The sequence below is a fragment of the Phaethon aethereus genome (assembly GCF_964289735.1).
Source record: "Phaethon aethereus genome assembly, chromosome: 2".
Taxonomy (NCBI): domain Eukaryota; kingdom Metazoa; phylum Chordata; class Aves; order Phaethontiformes; family Phaethontidae; genus Phaethon; species Phaethon aethereus.
Window position 1 is genome coordinate 113,496,915 of NC_138582.1, and position 16,143 is coordinate 113,513,057.

The 16,143-nt window shown below is 40.6% G+C and overlaps 1 protein-coding gene across 1 annotated transcript in view; it reads right to left on the reverse strand.

The window, feature by feature from the left end:
• HECW1 (HECT, C2 and WW domain containing E3 ubiquitin protein ligase 1) overlaps positions 1-16,143 on the reverse strand; it is a gene marked incomplete at its 5' end in the record, with an annotated part of 190,275 nt that overhangs the window by 18,170 nt on the left and 155,962 nt on the right. The window lies entirely within an intron of this gene.

Below are 16,143 nucleotides of genomic sequence, written 5' to 3' on the forward strand. Positions count from 1 at the left end.
CCAAGGACACATGCTAAAATCAGTATCTAAAGCTCAAGCAAGCTGTCCCCAGACCACTTTCTTAAATGCTGATGCTTGGCTGTTTTCACTATTTACATGCTCTTGTGTTTGTGTTTGTTTCTGTTTTCTAAGAACAACCACCCCAAGTCTCACTCTAAGTATATTCAAATAGTGCCCTGCCTGTTACAATCTATGATCTGTGATGGTAAGCTGTTAAATTTTCCTTTCTACGATTTCTTCTATAACTTACTAGATATTCTTCCATCAAATCTGGTTTTAAATCATTAATCTCAGACAGAAAAACACAGAACTGGTGCGAGTCCAGGTGAGTTTGTTTTTTGTAAGAATAACCCCCATCACCCATCCAACACTTGCTTATTTGTAAAACAAGAGAAGAAAAAAATCCAACATCCCAAATATGAGCACTCTAAGCCTGAGCTGACTGACATCATAGTAAAGTTTTATCGCACAAAAGATGAGAAACAGATCAAAAAGCCAAGAGACCACTCCTTCCACTACAGGGACCAGTGCAAAGACCCCTCCTGCATATGAACGAAACATAAGTCTCATTGTAATAGAAGTGGCATAGAATATCCGTTCAGTCAACGTTATGCTCATGGGACAGAACAAGTGCTTAGCATGTCAAATGGGGCACAAAATAGCATGCTGTGGGCCCAATTAGCATTTACATCACCCCAGGAGCTGCCTCCAGGTCCCCTGCATCTAAGAAAGGTGCTTATGATACACAGCCAACTAGTAACAGAAGAGTGATTATATTACCCCCTTACAGCTGTTTCCACAGCAGCAACAAAAGGCAGCTGTTGGGTCTAGTTAGGAACTGCTTCACTTCACTTGTGCTCCAGTGCAATATTTCCAGCAAAAAGCAAAGAAACAAGAGGGAGCTGACACAATGGAAGTACAGTGGAAGCCAGACAGCTCAAGTCCCAGAAATGCTGAGCCTGTAATCCATCAGTTTTATAGCACCTTCAGGATCTATAATCAAGTCCATTTGTCCTAAATAATGCATGCCGACTTTTTTGGTTTTGTCCTTCACCACCCCCCTCCCTCCCTATACATTTTGAAAGCGAATGCTGAATGAAAATACTATGAGCACTGTGTGTTCCTCACCATAACACTCACCCCATGGCTACTTGACTGTGCAGGGCTGGGCAGACAGAAGCCATTTGGAATAAAGTAAAGCTGAAAGTAAATTGCCAAGAGAAGTTTCATGGATTTGGGAATGCTGCTTCTGCTAACAAAGTGCTTGAATGAGTGAACGGCGTCAGTTTCCTCCTTGCTGCTTCTATCACTTCTGCACCTCTGTGGCTTTGAGGGCATTAATGCAAAGCTGACATGAAAGAGTAGTGCACTTAGATCAAGGTGTTTACAATCACGAGCACATGTTATGGTAGCCGTTAACAACTTTAATTTGAATCAGTGCCTTAAGGCAGAACCATATCAAACCATCCAAAGGCCATGGGCAGCGTTTCTGCGTGAAAGGACTAAGTCTGGTGGGTCAGCCTAAGCAAACATGGGGCCAGGCAGCTCTAGATTGTGTGGTCCTTCACTCTGGCCTCGTGCTTGCAGCCCTCTGGGACACACCTCGCTCAAACTGGAGGCCTGCCTGTGGTTCCGCAAACCCAGCCCTTGCAATGGTACTGTGTGGGAAAACAAATCCAAATAAATGGTCTGGATAAAGAAAATGAAATAATTAACAAGACATTGCCACTCCTGGTGCCTGTCAACACAATGGATAAAAAAACCTATGTTGCAGATTATATTTCTTGGCAGCTCCATATCGCTCCAGCAGACACAGTGCTTGTGGCCAAAGCACATGAGCTCTCCAGCCCACGAACCCTTCCTCCCCTGCACACAGCTTTGGTATCTCTGCAGAGGCTTACTATACCTGACCCTCTGAACTGAAGAGTGGTGTAAGAGAAGGTCCTCTGGCCCCTCGTCCATTCTGGACAGAGCCTGGGACCATAGGCGACACCCCTGTGGTCCACTGAGAAACATGGCCTGAGGTAAGTCAATGGATATCTTATCAAAAGGGAGGCATTTGCTACTGTCCTTAGAGGACAACTATATAGTCCATCAAGCTGCCACCATGATCAGCCAAGCATAATAGTCCCACTTAAAATACATCAAAACTTACAAAAAAGCAACAAGAAACAAACTGCTCCTCTTACAAAAGCCAGATAAAACTAAATCAAGCTTTGGTGTTTATTTCTTCATGAAGGTTTTAGAGCATAGGTGAGATTCAGAGGTGGGCAAGACAGTCCCTTCAGAAAAAACAAGTTTTCTTGACAGAAGCAGCAGCACAAAGGTAAATCCTGGCTGGAGGGAACATACCTTCCTTAAACCCGACTTACATCTGTCTTTCCAAGGAAGCACAGAACGCTTGTTCGATTTCTTTCTAGCAGGGAAGATAGCTTGGGGGAGGCAGAGAATGCAAGGTTTTGCTCTGGCTCTTTCTTTCAACACCCTTCTCTTTTGGAGACAATGATTGAGTCTAAGTAATGTGCTCTGGCAAAGAAGGGAAATGCAGAGGAGCTTAATGAACAGGAAATGGTGGAACAAGGGACAGAATTAATGAGCAGGGGAGCTGCTCTGGTTTGCTTGCCTATTGACACCATTCATCCACTCAAAAAGGACATTGTGTGCACCTGCTTTCTGGCTTTTAACAACACTACTCTTTGACCCATTTGCAGAAGTTTCCACACTACCCAGCTAACTCCCTTTCCTTCTGGAGACTGCAGGCGTCCCTGAAACAGCCTGTTTTCACAACAGCCTGTTGCAAAATAACAGGCTTATTCTCCTCAGTGGGACTCTGCATACTTACTGCATGTCTATAGAGACAAATCCATATGCTGTAGCAGCAACTAAGCAATAAATTTTCCTCCAATTGCAGGTGAGTCACAGGAAATTTAATTTACTCTGGTCCTTATCATATAGCAGCAGAGTAAGGCAGGACCCATAATGACCCTTTGTTACAGGGCATGCTCTTAACTGGTTCAACTCATGCAGCTTTACCTTATAAGACAGTCCTTCCTTGGATTCAGATGGAGAATGATGTACCTCAACAAAATTGTAATCTATGTGTACAGGGGAAGAATGTTTTTTATAATTCTATAGGGGATGCTTTGGTAACCATGCCTTGTGGGCTAAATTGGCTGTGATATGAGAAACTTGAAATTCTAAACAGAGGAAGCACCTGACGGGATTAAAATCTTGCAAACCTTATCTCACTCAAACGTATCATCTAGGCTTAAATGTGTCCTCCTTGATGCCACAGAAGGTCTTAAGACAGATTAATATAATATGGTTCACATGAAATTTGAAAATGTAATTTTCCTTTCATGAGACTATTGAAAACTAGCTTTTGTCTGCCAGACAAATTTACACATTCTGATGCACCAGTTTTAAAGCTTTTGACTGTTTCATCATGCAGATGAACTTTTGGCCACCTGAAAGACAAGCTGAACAAATGAGGCCGCACTGCAGTAAAGGATTTCTGCCCTTGGTAGCTCTTCTAAGGGAGAGTGATATTTGGCAGGTAGATGCGGCTAGAAAGCCCATTAGTCCTTCCACAGTGGAAGAGATTGGACCTAATCTCAACCATTATTACATACCAGAGAATCTAAAAAGGGGAAAGTATTTAGAAGAGCTCAGTAATGGGAAAGACTTCACTCTGAACTTGCATCTTATTAGACAACAGAGAATTCAGTCATGAAACCCAAATTTGTAGGAAATCAGCCATCATGGGTTTCAGAGGTTGTGGTACAGCTTGTTTTAAAGGACATTTAAAGCCTCCATTGTTATGAAGACACTCGAGAGCATCCTGAAGGCCAGAAACTATTGATTAAAGGAACTAAAAATCAATTCTTAGAGCCTAAAAATATTGTGATTTGCAGAATGAGGGGAGAAACGACATGCAGAGGAAAATGTACTGATTCATGATTTCTGAATTTTGGTAGACTTACCAGTACTAGCACTTTTTAAATGAAGAACAGGTTTTTGTGGGTTTTTTTGGGTGGGTTTTTTTTTGGTTTTTTTTTGCAAGAAAGTGCTAAGAATGTGTATTTTGCAAAAAAAGCTGACCAGCTTGTTACAGCAACTCTGCCTGGCCTCATACAGTATGAATTTTAAGGAAAATTTGCAGTGGGTCAGGCATACGCACCAGAGGTGTGTGTCTATATGCTAGTCGCACATATCCTCATGTTGGCTCAGTGCAGGACATGATCAATGTGTCCTGTAATGAGCTGCATCTACAGAGCAATAACCTGGCAGTAGATCAGATCATCTTTTCAAAACCTTGGCAGTGAATCAAATCCACACCTCTATCAGCCTTCATTAGCGAATGCCTTTCTCTAGTCTGGTGTGCATATTTAACCCCTACTCACATAATTGCGGAACATTTGAACAGATTAATGTGATGACATGAAGCGACCTATTGTCAGAAAGGTTAACCATGCAGGCTGGGATAGCTAACGCCATTCTGTTTATCTGACTTGCATCTGCAAACTTTGCAGACCGCCTCCTCGCCACCATGTCATTTGGTGGTGTGGCAAATTTGGTCTGCATATCTGCAGGCTCAGAGATGGACGCTGTGGCATTCCAGCATGATGCCTCTTCAGTTCAGGAATCTGATGAGCTCATGTGTCATTAATATGAAAGGAATGGCTCTTACAAAGGCCAGGAGACAAAAGTCCACAAAGTCTCAGCACATTAAAAAGAAAAGGTAAAATAATTCCTAAATTAGTCCTGGAGGACAATTCCAATAAAAGAATAAATTATTGTTGGCTCATTTTCTTTTCTTATATCCACCTCTAATGTGAAGAATTCTCAGAGAGACAAAGATACAACGTTGGGTCACCTACACGCAGCATCTTCCAATGCTGCGCTGAGGACTTATCCCACCTCTTCTGAAACCTCACCACACTGGCATCCCACCTGACAGCTCACTCTGGATCCCCACACACTTCCTCTGAAGGAATGGTAATGACCCACCTGACCAAATTTTGTTGTTCTTTTCTTTTTAATATCCTTTGAGTTATGTTCTAAATATTGAAATGCATCTCATCTCAATATATGGTCAAAATTCATTCCAGGTTTTCAGACAGTTACTGAGTTTTTAAGGAGAGTCTCCATACTTCCTTACTATGAAACCATCGAAAATTCTGTCAGATAAGTTTCATTTTCAGTCCATTTTCCAAATTAAAACTGAAAAGAAACATTTAGGAGTGCTGACACAGAGCAACTGTTTGTGCAGATTTCCAGCCTGGAAATTGATGGGTGTTAAATAGTTATAGACTACAGGGATTTACCCCTGCAAATATTATTGGGACTTAATAGAGGATACATTCTACACAGAGGCAAGGCATTTCATTCAGGCATCAAAAGATGAAATATTCCATGAGTCCCTCTTTGATAATACTGTCTGCTTACTATTCCTGTAAAACTTACGAAATTTAATTATATTTTAAAGGAAATTTGTAACACTCTTAAGATAGCACTGGCCTTTCTTAAGTAGCCCCGATTGTAAAGTGTATGGCATGTGGAACAGTCCAGCAGGCCTGCTTGCAGATTGTCATAAAATACAAAGAGAGTGTTCAGAGATGTGTGAAATACATGTGCATCACCCAAGAACTGAAATTAAACAAGAAAAAACAAAGGATGAAAACTGATTTTCAGAGAGAAAAGCAACCTGGTACAAATAAACTTCCATTAGGTTTCAAATCCTGAACTGGTAATTCTCTTCAGGTGAAGATCTACAGGAGCAAACCTTCTCTTGCTGGCCTTCCTTTAGATATTTTTACTTTTGCTGGGCACCCGAGTTTCATATGATGAACAAGTTTATGTGAGTCAATCTCTCAGTTTATTGCTAAATTGTGCATAATTTTTCTGCTGCAAAAGGCCAGTGCAATACTAACACTCCAGTAAGTGCTTGCCCTACTTTTATTTTCTGGATCTATCTGCAAATGGAACACAACATTTCTGTTTCTCAGTACTAAAGGGTAACCACATGAAACAGAGCTGTTGCTTACACATGATGGAAACGTCAGCTATCCCTGTCCTTCTAAATCTCTGGAGCTCATGTACCCTGATTAGCAACTAAACCTCAAACCATTCCTGAAGCTTAATTTACCAGTAACTGAAAAAACAATGAGATAATGCAAACCTTATTGCTTCTTTATTTAACCTAATCAAATCCTTCAAGTCTTTTCCTTGTCTCTAATGTAGCTATGTCTCCAAATGTCTTTTCATCTTCCGTATACCCTGGCTATACCCACCACAAAAGAACTGTTAGGAAAGGTTAAAAGACTAATTGTGTCACAGAGAAAAAAGTATGATTTTTCAGGAAAGCTGCAGGCTGTTCTGCTTTATCCAGAAAAATGAGGAGCAAAGATAATGTAGATAAGGGAAATTCACAGCATCCCCTCAGGTTTCTCTTCAACACTATCTATCAAACAGCTACTTTCAGGAGTCCTTAATTTAAGCACACAGTGGCTCCAGGTAAATGCTCACACAGAGAAACAGTGACAGCTGCATTTGCACAGCCCTGCATCCAAGTTAATACGGCCCACACCGAGGTAGCCGCATTGGCTCCTCGCGCATCAGCTGAACTGTATTAGAGTTATTACTGCAGATACAGAGCTGAGAAAATCCGGCTCTGGGACTTCCACCGCATGGAGTCATCGCAGGCATGCCAGCCTCGGTGTCATGGGTTGTCCAAGCACCAGAGACTCCCGGCACAAAAAAAGGAGGATTTCCAGTTCTGTCTTTAAACTAGTAAGGACATTAACAAAGTAGACTGTCTCTCTATAACAAGAAATCTGTGCTATGTGTCATTTTAACAATGACAAAGAAGTTCCATGAATGTAGTGTTTTGGAGGAGTATGGCCAAGTGCTGGAGTGGCCGTCTCTTCTTGCAGAGCTATTAACCTCATGGACCATAATGTACAACCACCCTCCCCCAGGAGAACCCCTGGCAAAATATGGCAGCACAGACACAACTCATCATCAGAAACAGGCTGCTTGCAGGGTTTAGCTTCTCTTGCTGGTACAATGGATAAAACACAGTGGCCTGTAAGACTGTTGGCAAACTCTCCACTAATTCTGCCCAGTAACTACAGAGGAGATGCAGACTGAGGTATGAACTACTGTATAGAAGACTACAAACCTCTACATTTTGCGATTCCCAGATCCTAGGCTGTATTTTTGATTGGCACATCTCAGAGCAGCTTATAGAGGAGATCTGTGCCAATATTCCAGTTGACAAATGAGAAAACTTAAATACAAAAGTAAAATGACTTATCCAGAGAACAAGTGGTAGAGACAGGAATGGAATCCCAGTCCTCTGAGTCCCAGCAACATTTTAGTTGTTTAGTCTATTTGACATTTTTTACTTTCTTACCTTCTATAAAACCATATGTAATTTTGTTTATGATTAGCTTAGTTTATTAGTAGTTATTAGTAATTTAGTTTATGATTAGCTCCTTATGGATCAACTCAGTCTGATGCATATGGGTTGTTTTTTTAAGCCAGCAAGAGAGCATTTTTATCAAGAGATTTTGATTTCTCAGTCAAACCTTTTGGAAAAGCTGGGGCAGGGGCACACTTTGTAAACCTATGAACTGGTAAAGTTTTACACATTGCATGATTTATGCTTGCTTTCCATAGCTTTGCCATGTGTTGAAATGAACTAGTCAAGCTACAGGAGAAAATCCATAGATTGAGTCATCTGCTGGACAAGAGGGCCATAAAAGCACATGCCTAATGACTGCGCGTTTTCCTTCAATGGCTAACTACGAACACTGAAGCCACAATAACTGACTTATTGTGTCAAAGGAGGCACATCCTTTCCAGCCTGGCTGGGGTACATATGCACGAGAGACTGCTCATCATCAACTCAGTGGTAAGGACCCAGGAACATTTACACCATGTGACGAAGCGTGATGCAGATGTCCTTGAGCTAACTGCAGCCATGTGGGCTTACCGCCCTGCTCCAGAACCTTACACTTGGGTTTGCACTGTGCTGCAATTCAGCTAACGATCCCCATCTCTTGGGACAAGGTTCCTCAACTGAGTAAACTCAGAAATCTGTGTGTTAAAATTCAGACATGCTATTAATTGTTTGACAGTCTACATTAGGTCTTGTTTTGCAAGCTGTTGAACACCTCCAACTCTTATTAATACCACTGCAAACTGACAGCTCCAGTCCTCTCCTGTGAAAAGAATGCAGCAGACCTGGACCTTTGTGTTGCTGTTCTGAAGTCTCAGAAAATTTTTTGACTTTTTATGAATCTCTCCAATACAATTAAATAATTCCACTTTCTAGCCTGTCATTTCCAGAATGCAAGTCATAAGTCACAATGTAAAAAGCTTACTTCCATCAGTCACAAGATACCGAATTTATGGTTCTGTATTCCTGTTGTTAAAGAGATTTTTTTTTTTCCACAGAGTGGACGGGTCAGGATTTTTTTCATCCTCAATAATTTTATTGAGACTTTGAAGAATATTCCCGTCCCAAGTTGGGGCAAACTGACAAACTTGACATTGCCCTTCTCTCTTTAAATACATTCAAATCAGATCAGTTTAAATCTTTAATCTTCCCTCTTTCTGCATTTCGATGTAATACTAAGGTAACATACTGAAACGAAGAATAATTTTCAATGGACAAATTAAACTTTTATGTTTCAAAATATCCCAGGGAGAAACCTATACAAAGAGAAATGCCTTTTCTAGTAAAAAATACCCAAAAGAAATTTGGGTGATTTACTGAAAACAATTCTGCTCTGCAAGCAGTCTTTCTTTTGATGTATGAATTGTGTTTACTAATAAAAAAGATTACCTTGGGAATTTCTGCACCTGCTTTAATTGACTTTTCTTTACCTTACCAAAGTCTGAATAAAATGCAGTGAGAAATAAGGAGGGGCAAAGATGACTGAGCAATACTTCATGGTGACAGCTCAGCCTTGCCGTTCCAGTGTGGCTGGAACAAGAGATACAAGGACATTCATCACTCCCTGGGAGTTTTTCGCCACTACAAATAAACACACAATCACTGCCCACCCTGATGATTCCCCGCAGGCCCACATGCTCAGAGGCAGTGTGGGTTTTACCCTTTTCTCCTCTACCACATGCAAGGTGGAGACACTACAGAGATTTTCATGTGAAGCCTCCCATCTCTGGGCACATTTAGTCTGCAATATTGCAAAAGACTAAGTGGCCTTAAGCAAGGGGAAAAAAAAAAATACAGATGACTTTTGTAAAAACACAACAGAACACCCGCCTGTCCCTCAAACCAAATTCTAATTACAGAAGCAGAGCCAGACAGTATAAGATTCAGAGAAGGGAAAAGGAGGAAAGCCTGTGAGAGACATCTCTTCTTTCAACTTGTGTGATATTGCCATTCAGATCCTCAAAAGAACTTGAAAAAATCCTCCAGTAAGAGACAGAAAGTCAAGAATAAGGTAAATATAAAGCAGGAACTTTTTTTTAAAAGAAGGTTGCTGTAGAAGCTCAGTTAGGGATATTTTTTTTTCCTCCATTTTTGTTTGCCTTTAATCTTCCAATTCCTCCTGACCCTTAATAAATAATTAACCAGCTGTTGAGGCAGGCTCTATGTGATACAGTCATACATCAAACTTAATAGGAAAATCAAAGTTTACTTAAGTAGAGAAGGCATTGAGAGAGATCACAGTACACCAGCAAGAAGGCATTTCAGTAACATACCCTTCTCACATACTGAAAAGGTCTTATAAAATTATTTCAGCTGCATATTTATTTTAATATCGTTCTTGTCCAGAAGATTTACAACAGTGCTGGAAAACTTCTCATGCAATAATTTATTTAAAACAAGATATTGCTAGTAATTAAAATTTATAGTGTAATGTAACATTAAATGCTTTGGTTTTCTACGATGCCTTTCATCCGAGAATTTCAAAGCAGTTCAGAGCAGTGTACATCAAATGGATTTCAAGTTGATTACATACTAGGAAATCTCTTCAAATGGAAACTGAGGCAAATAATCTAAATTTCAAAATCAGCTGGATGTTGCTGGATGTCCACTCTGGGGTGCTATATCTGACCTGCTTTTTAAGAGGATGATTTTTCATCAGTTGGCATAAACAGGACCCTTCAAGATGGTTGCAAAATTGGTCTTCTAAATTCATTCCTCCCCCCAACTACAGACCCACCCAACTGGCCCATGTGAGCCCAAAACCAAACTCAGTGTTTCTGACTCCCTTAATAAAACAGGTATTGGGCCATATGTAGATTGCCTGCCACGACAGTTGAAACATTAAAGAGATAAATGAGTAATTTGGACCACATATTCCCCAGAGCTGCTTTCAGTCAGTGGAGAGGAATAACGGCTGTTTGCAGACCTCCTGCATAGATGCTGTGACTACATTTCTCCACTGTTTCTATAAAGAGCCATGGAATGTGCCTGAATCCATCCTATGAGCTGGTCAGCATTGGAATACAACCCATTACGTCATGAGGCAATTTGTCACTTTCTTTAAAAAGATTTTAATTGAATTAAGTCATTCCCCATGTAGCAGGATTAATGGAGCTTTGTTTCCTATAGATCTGTCTCTTATGGCCCTATAGTACCACACTGCAATAGCTCCAGTTCCTCCTACATATCTCTGCTGGCACCTCCCACACTTTGGAGTATCTCCTATTTCTCTCTTTTGCCTCCCCTAAGCTTTCACAGCTCTCCCTCACATCCTCAAGCTACTGAGCAAGATGATATAGAGGGTTCAGAGCCCACGCATGTGATGGACCCTTCGGCTCGCTCGTGCTAACTGGCCAGTCAAGAGGCCAAACAGAACAGATAACTGTTGAGCTCACCAGCCCGCTCTCACCAAGGCACCACTCCTGCATATCTATCCTTTACCCAGCCACAAGTTTTGCAAAGCTTTTAGGAAATTAGTGTCTTTCAGATGTTTACCTTCCTGTCAAATAGGTCTCAAACTGATTAGGAAACTGTCTAATGGATAGGCAGGGCAATTGCACAAGGCACAGCTCCTAAGGAAATTGGGTTAAGAAAACCAACCAAGCTCTCTAAGGAGAAAGGACAGCTGAGGTTGCAACATTCTTGGTTCTTCTTGAGTTTATTAAAACAAAAAAAGGGAAAAACAACACCCTTAGTTCTTTGGCATGCTTGAGATAGATAGTGATGGCTATGTGGTTTCTCATTTACATGAAATAAATAAAAAGGAAGGTCAGAGTTTAGCTCGGGGTGTACCAGCTCTACCCATGTGCCAAGCTTGCCAGAGCACGTAAAAGCAATCGAGGCAGTGCTAAGCCTGAAGTAATCAGCCCTGATGGGAGACAGCATATATTTTCTCAGCTCAGCGTTGCAGTAACCACGTCAGTTGGCTTGGAGCACAGGGAAAGCAAGTTCATGTCAGCATGGAGAGTGGATGCAACAGGCTTTCATCTGCCTGCAGAACACGATACGGAAATATATGCAAGTTTTCTGTCTGAATCCCTTCAGCAGCACGGACTAGAATGAGGGGTTACTGGAGGGCAGAAAGCAGGGTTATCTACAGGAACTGAATGAAGAAACTCCTGCCCCAAAGCAGTTCTAAATGAGCATTAAGTTAATAGAGTTCATTAGGATATTGCAGCCGGGAATCAATCTACAGCTTCTGGGGACCCAGGCCACTGGGTCTGACTATATCATCATCCCTACGTCTTCAGTAGGGTTCTGCACAAAAACATTTACTTGCATGTCTTCAACTTTCTGATAAGATTCTGCTAAATAAATGTGTTAAATTTAATTTGAAGAAAAACAAAACACAACAGGACTTTTCTGAGATGAACACAGAATTGCTATTAGCAAGCTGTAAATACCTCTAAGATAAGTGTGACACTGGGGTACTGCTCTCTGACTGCATAAATGTCACAGCAAGGTTCACAAATGCCTAATTGTTAAAAAAACATGCTGTCATTAATTCACTATGAAAACACAGAAAAAGATGTTTCAAGTTAGCATCCCTCAGATCTCCAAATGAATGTCTGTGAATGATTTTATCTGTCTAGGCCATCTGGTCTTCTGTGCAGAGGCTGGGCTCCTTTTCACATTTCTGGCTGTGGTTCTACATTTACAAACATGCAATGAACTAAAAATTCAAAGTGATGTGAAAATGATTGCTGGGGCAAGTCAGATAAAAGACCAGGCAAGGGATCTGGGGACAAAAAGTCTGGTATAGATGACCACGCTGTGAGTACAGTGCTGTCTCTTGAAGAAGGGCACATGACATTATCTTATTACTCCTGGGGGCAGGACTGCTGTGAAGGAAAACTCTGGTCCACTCAGAAGACGTGAAAAAAGAGAGACTGGATTTCCACCTGACAGTAGATTGTGAACTGAAAAGGCAATGGTACTTTCGTTGTCACTGTTAGATTAAGCACTCAAGGCAGGGAGGGAACGTTCACGAGAAAACACTGAGGATTGCTTTATTCTAAGCAGCAGAGCATCTTATGTGATATTACGATGACAGCCAAATCAGAAACATCTGAAATTGGTAGACACATGAACAATGAAACAGCAGAGACACAATACTCTTCATGTTTGGTGAAAAGGACACAGAAATCATCACAGGAACAAACATCCAGTTTGCCATTTTGCTTAGCTAGAACTGAGTAGGGAAATGCTATGGAAAATGATAGACAAAATAAAGACCTGAGGAAAACCACACTGTATCACAGCATGATTAGACAAATCATTTTGTTACAATACAGAGTGAATGAGATGCAGTGAGAAGACACCAGCAATTTTCTAGACCTCTTGAAAATGCACCATGAAGAAGCCAGGGAGAGTAACTAGTGACCCCCATGAGGATTTGAGACTATTCAAACTCTGGAACTAGATATTTTGTTGCCAGAATTTAGAAACACATTTCCTCCATCTATTATGCATCAAGACTTTTTTTTCTCTCTCCAATCTTTTATTATTTACTTTTTTTTTTGTTAAAACAAGACCTACAATATTCAATCAAACATTAGTCATTCTAATCAGAGACAGAAACCTTTTTCACTCCAGTGAAAAAGTGTCTTTGTATACCCTCTAATATTGGGCGTCCTGGACCTCAGTGCTTCAGGGAACTGAAAGTCAGTCTAAAATCTTTCAAAGGACTGTTAGCAGGGAAGAAAGTGAGAAGTTAATATGGCAAGGTATTGGGAGCTGTTTATTAGCATGTCAGAACTCAGCATTATGGAGCTGTACTGAATATTACACCTCTAACTTCATGTGAGGTTGTGATAGAAACATTTAATATTCCTTACTACTCTGTCTCCCAGCATATTGAGCAAAACCTGAGAAGGATTCGTCAGTGACTCACCCTATTTTAGCTGCCCAAAACACTTGACCAACAGCAAAGACAAGAATATTCTTTCTAGGCTAACCCATATTCTTTTCACTGAAATAATATATAGCAGCTGCCACCACATTTTGCCCACTTACTTGGAGAAGGGCAAACAACCTTACGTGGGAACGTAAACAGTATTTTAGAAGATGTTCTCAAACATCCAGGCAAAGAGCTAGACTCATTACCTAGATCAGATAGAATGGCTCGTTACTGGCATGGATTAAAAGCAGCTCTTCTGGCTACGAGCTTCAGGTACATCCTGTAGCATTCAGATAAAAATGTGTATCATCAAACTTCTTGGGTCTAGAGAGATATAACTGTGTCCTTTCAGATATGGGGGTATTTAAAACAATTTTTTGAAGTTTGAAAATGTGTGATATCTTGTATTTTCTGTGTTCAACAGACACATATGTTAACCAAAGGAAAAAAGTCTTATTCAATGGAAGCTTACAGGAAAGGTGTTAAAGCTCAGTTTCTCCATAAATGAGAAATATTTTCCAGTTATTATGTCTCCTTTTAAACTTGGCATACATACAACTACTCTGTACTTTGATGTGCTCATTTTGGACTCAATGCTGTTTGTACAAAGAGCAAGGCATGAAATAAGCCATTAACAGGGGCAGAACTATAACTTTCAGGCCAGGGGAAAGAGGAGTGTGTTTCCCAATTCTGCCAATATGAACAAAACTCTGCATTTTTGCGTTTTGTTGTATTTCTCTCAAACTCGCTACTCTCTGCTTAAGGAAGAGAAAAAGTAAAATAATTTTGAGGGAATTTTTTTGCTAGCCCTGTTTCTTAATATAGCCGTGTCTGAATAGGTCTTGCAGAATTACTATACAGGAAAACATGTCAAGGGTAGATTCCACATAAATGACAAGCACCACAGCACCAAAAGGCATACAGTTCAAGAAAGCTGCAAATCTGAACCAATTGTGGTTGTGTGGTTTTCATGACTGACATCAAACTTCAAGCTTTGAAAAGACTATGAATATTAATTATCTGTGACCCTGGGACTCTCAAAACTGATTCATCCATCTATGTTAACTGATGTCTCATAACAGATTTGGGAACAGGAAAATAATCTTTATTTCTTGCATGTTAGAGGGAGGAGGCTCTGTTGAAACAGAAGTTTTAGCACTTTGAGAACAAAGTTGGAGAAAAGACTGAGAACTTCAGAAAACTCCATTCCTTATGAACAAATAATGACAAGCAAGTTAGTACAGTGCCCTCAGAGAAATTAGCCCATAAAGCCTTTATGGGAGAATTGTATTCTTTGAGTTTTAAAAAGCTTGGCTGGTCCAAATCCTCTCTTAGCTGGCTGCACAGACTTCTGAATGCTGTTCTCTAGGGTTACACATGAATAGCTGAGATCAGTCGACATAGCATAAAAACATTTAGAATGTCTAGCTATCTACAAGCCAATCATGTAATCTATCAGGCTAATTATAAACTGCTGGTCTCAGCCAGTTATTTCCATAACAGGTTCAAGAAGTATTTCCAAGCACTTACTGGATTGCTTATCTTTCCCTTGGGTTCTGCAATTTTGCCCTATTTACAGTACTTTACGTACAAACTTCGTCATTCATAGCATTTATCTCCTTCTGCAGGCCAAAGGACTTCATTTCTCTTTCCTAAAAAAAGAAAACCAAAAATGCCCAAAGCCCAAATAACATTCTGTATACAGAAGCCTGTATAGACACATGTAGTTGGAGAAATATTATCTTAAGTGTCTCATTGCTACTGATTTCTGAGTTAAATGCTAACTGCTACAGAAAATCATATGAGGTGCCTTTCTGCTGTTCTATATGCCCAGGGTACCTTTCAAAATCTGCCTCTTCCATGCTGAAATCTCTCAATGAACAGAGGAACACAATGAGGGTATCAAAGTACATACTTTTTGCAGCAGAATTTATCACTTAAGAAAACAGCAGCTGAACTCTTCACGATGACAGTATTCATAACATGTAAGAGTCAGGGCCTATTTCAAATACTACTGAGATAACATGGCAACACCATTTCTGGAGAAAGAGGCCCGCATCCAGTTTGCTTACAGTGTGGGCAGAACGATCTTGGGTTTGCACCTACACAGTCCTGTGTCCTGAAATCAAAATGCATCTTCACAAATACAGCCTCCTAAATCAAAAGTTTATCCATGCTGCCTGTTAAGCTGAACAAAGGACAGACTGCATTTCTTCTTGAACCCTAGGAAGCCACCGCATGTCTAAGGATTGCAGTGGGAGATGGACAAGCTGTTAAGAATGAAGCTGCTGTTTTCCTGTTAATGTCAGCAGAGAAACAGCCTAATGCAAGGATCATTGTTAGCACAGTGCTCCACTGCTGAAAGTGATGATGCAAAAACAAAACCAAAAAAGAATTCAGAGACCATGCTAGGTCCCAGCGACACCCCTTTTTTGACACTGCAACCTTAACAGAGGCGATGGTGCAGCCACTTAGTTGTTCTTGATCTCCCGCGCACTGTAAGTCAAAGCAAAGCAAGATGTGTTTACAAGAATAGAAGGACATGTGCTATTTGCAATTTAAAGGGGGCCTGAACTGCCTTCCATTTTAAAAAGGGATCTCTGAGAGCAGCCAGTGAGATTGGTTAAACAAAGAAAAATATCATAGGAACAAATCCATGTGGCAGTATTTCTTTGACACAATGAAATCCCACAAGGGATCAAACGATGCCCAGGCCTGGCAGCCCATGCTTCACTGAACCACATCTGAAACTATCAAAGGAAAAACAACTCCCGAAGAG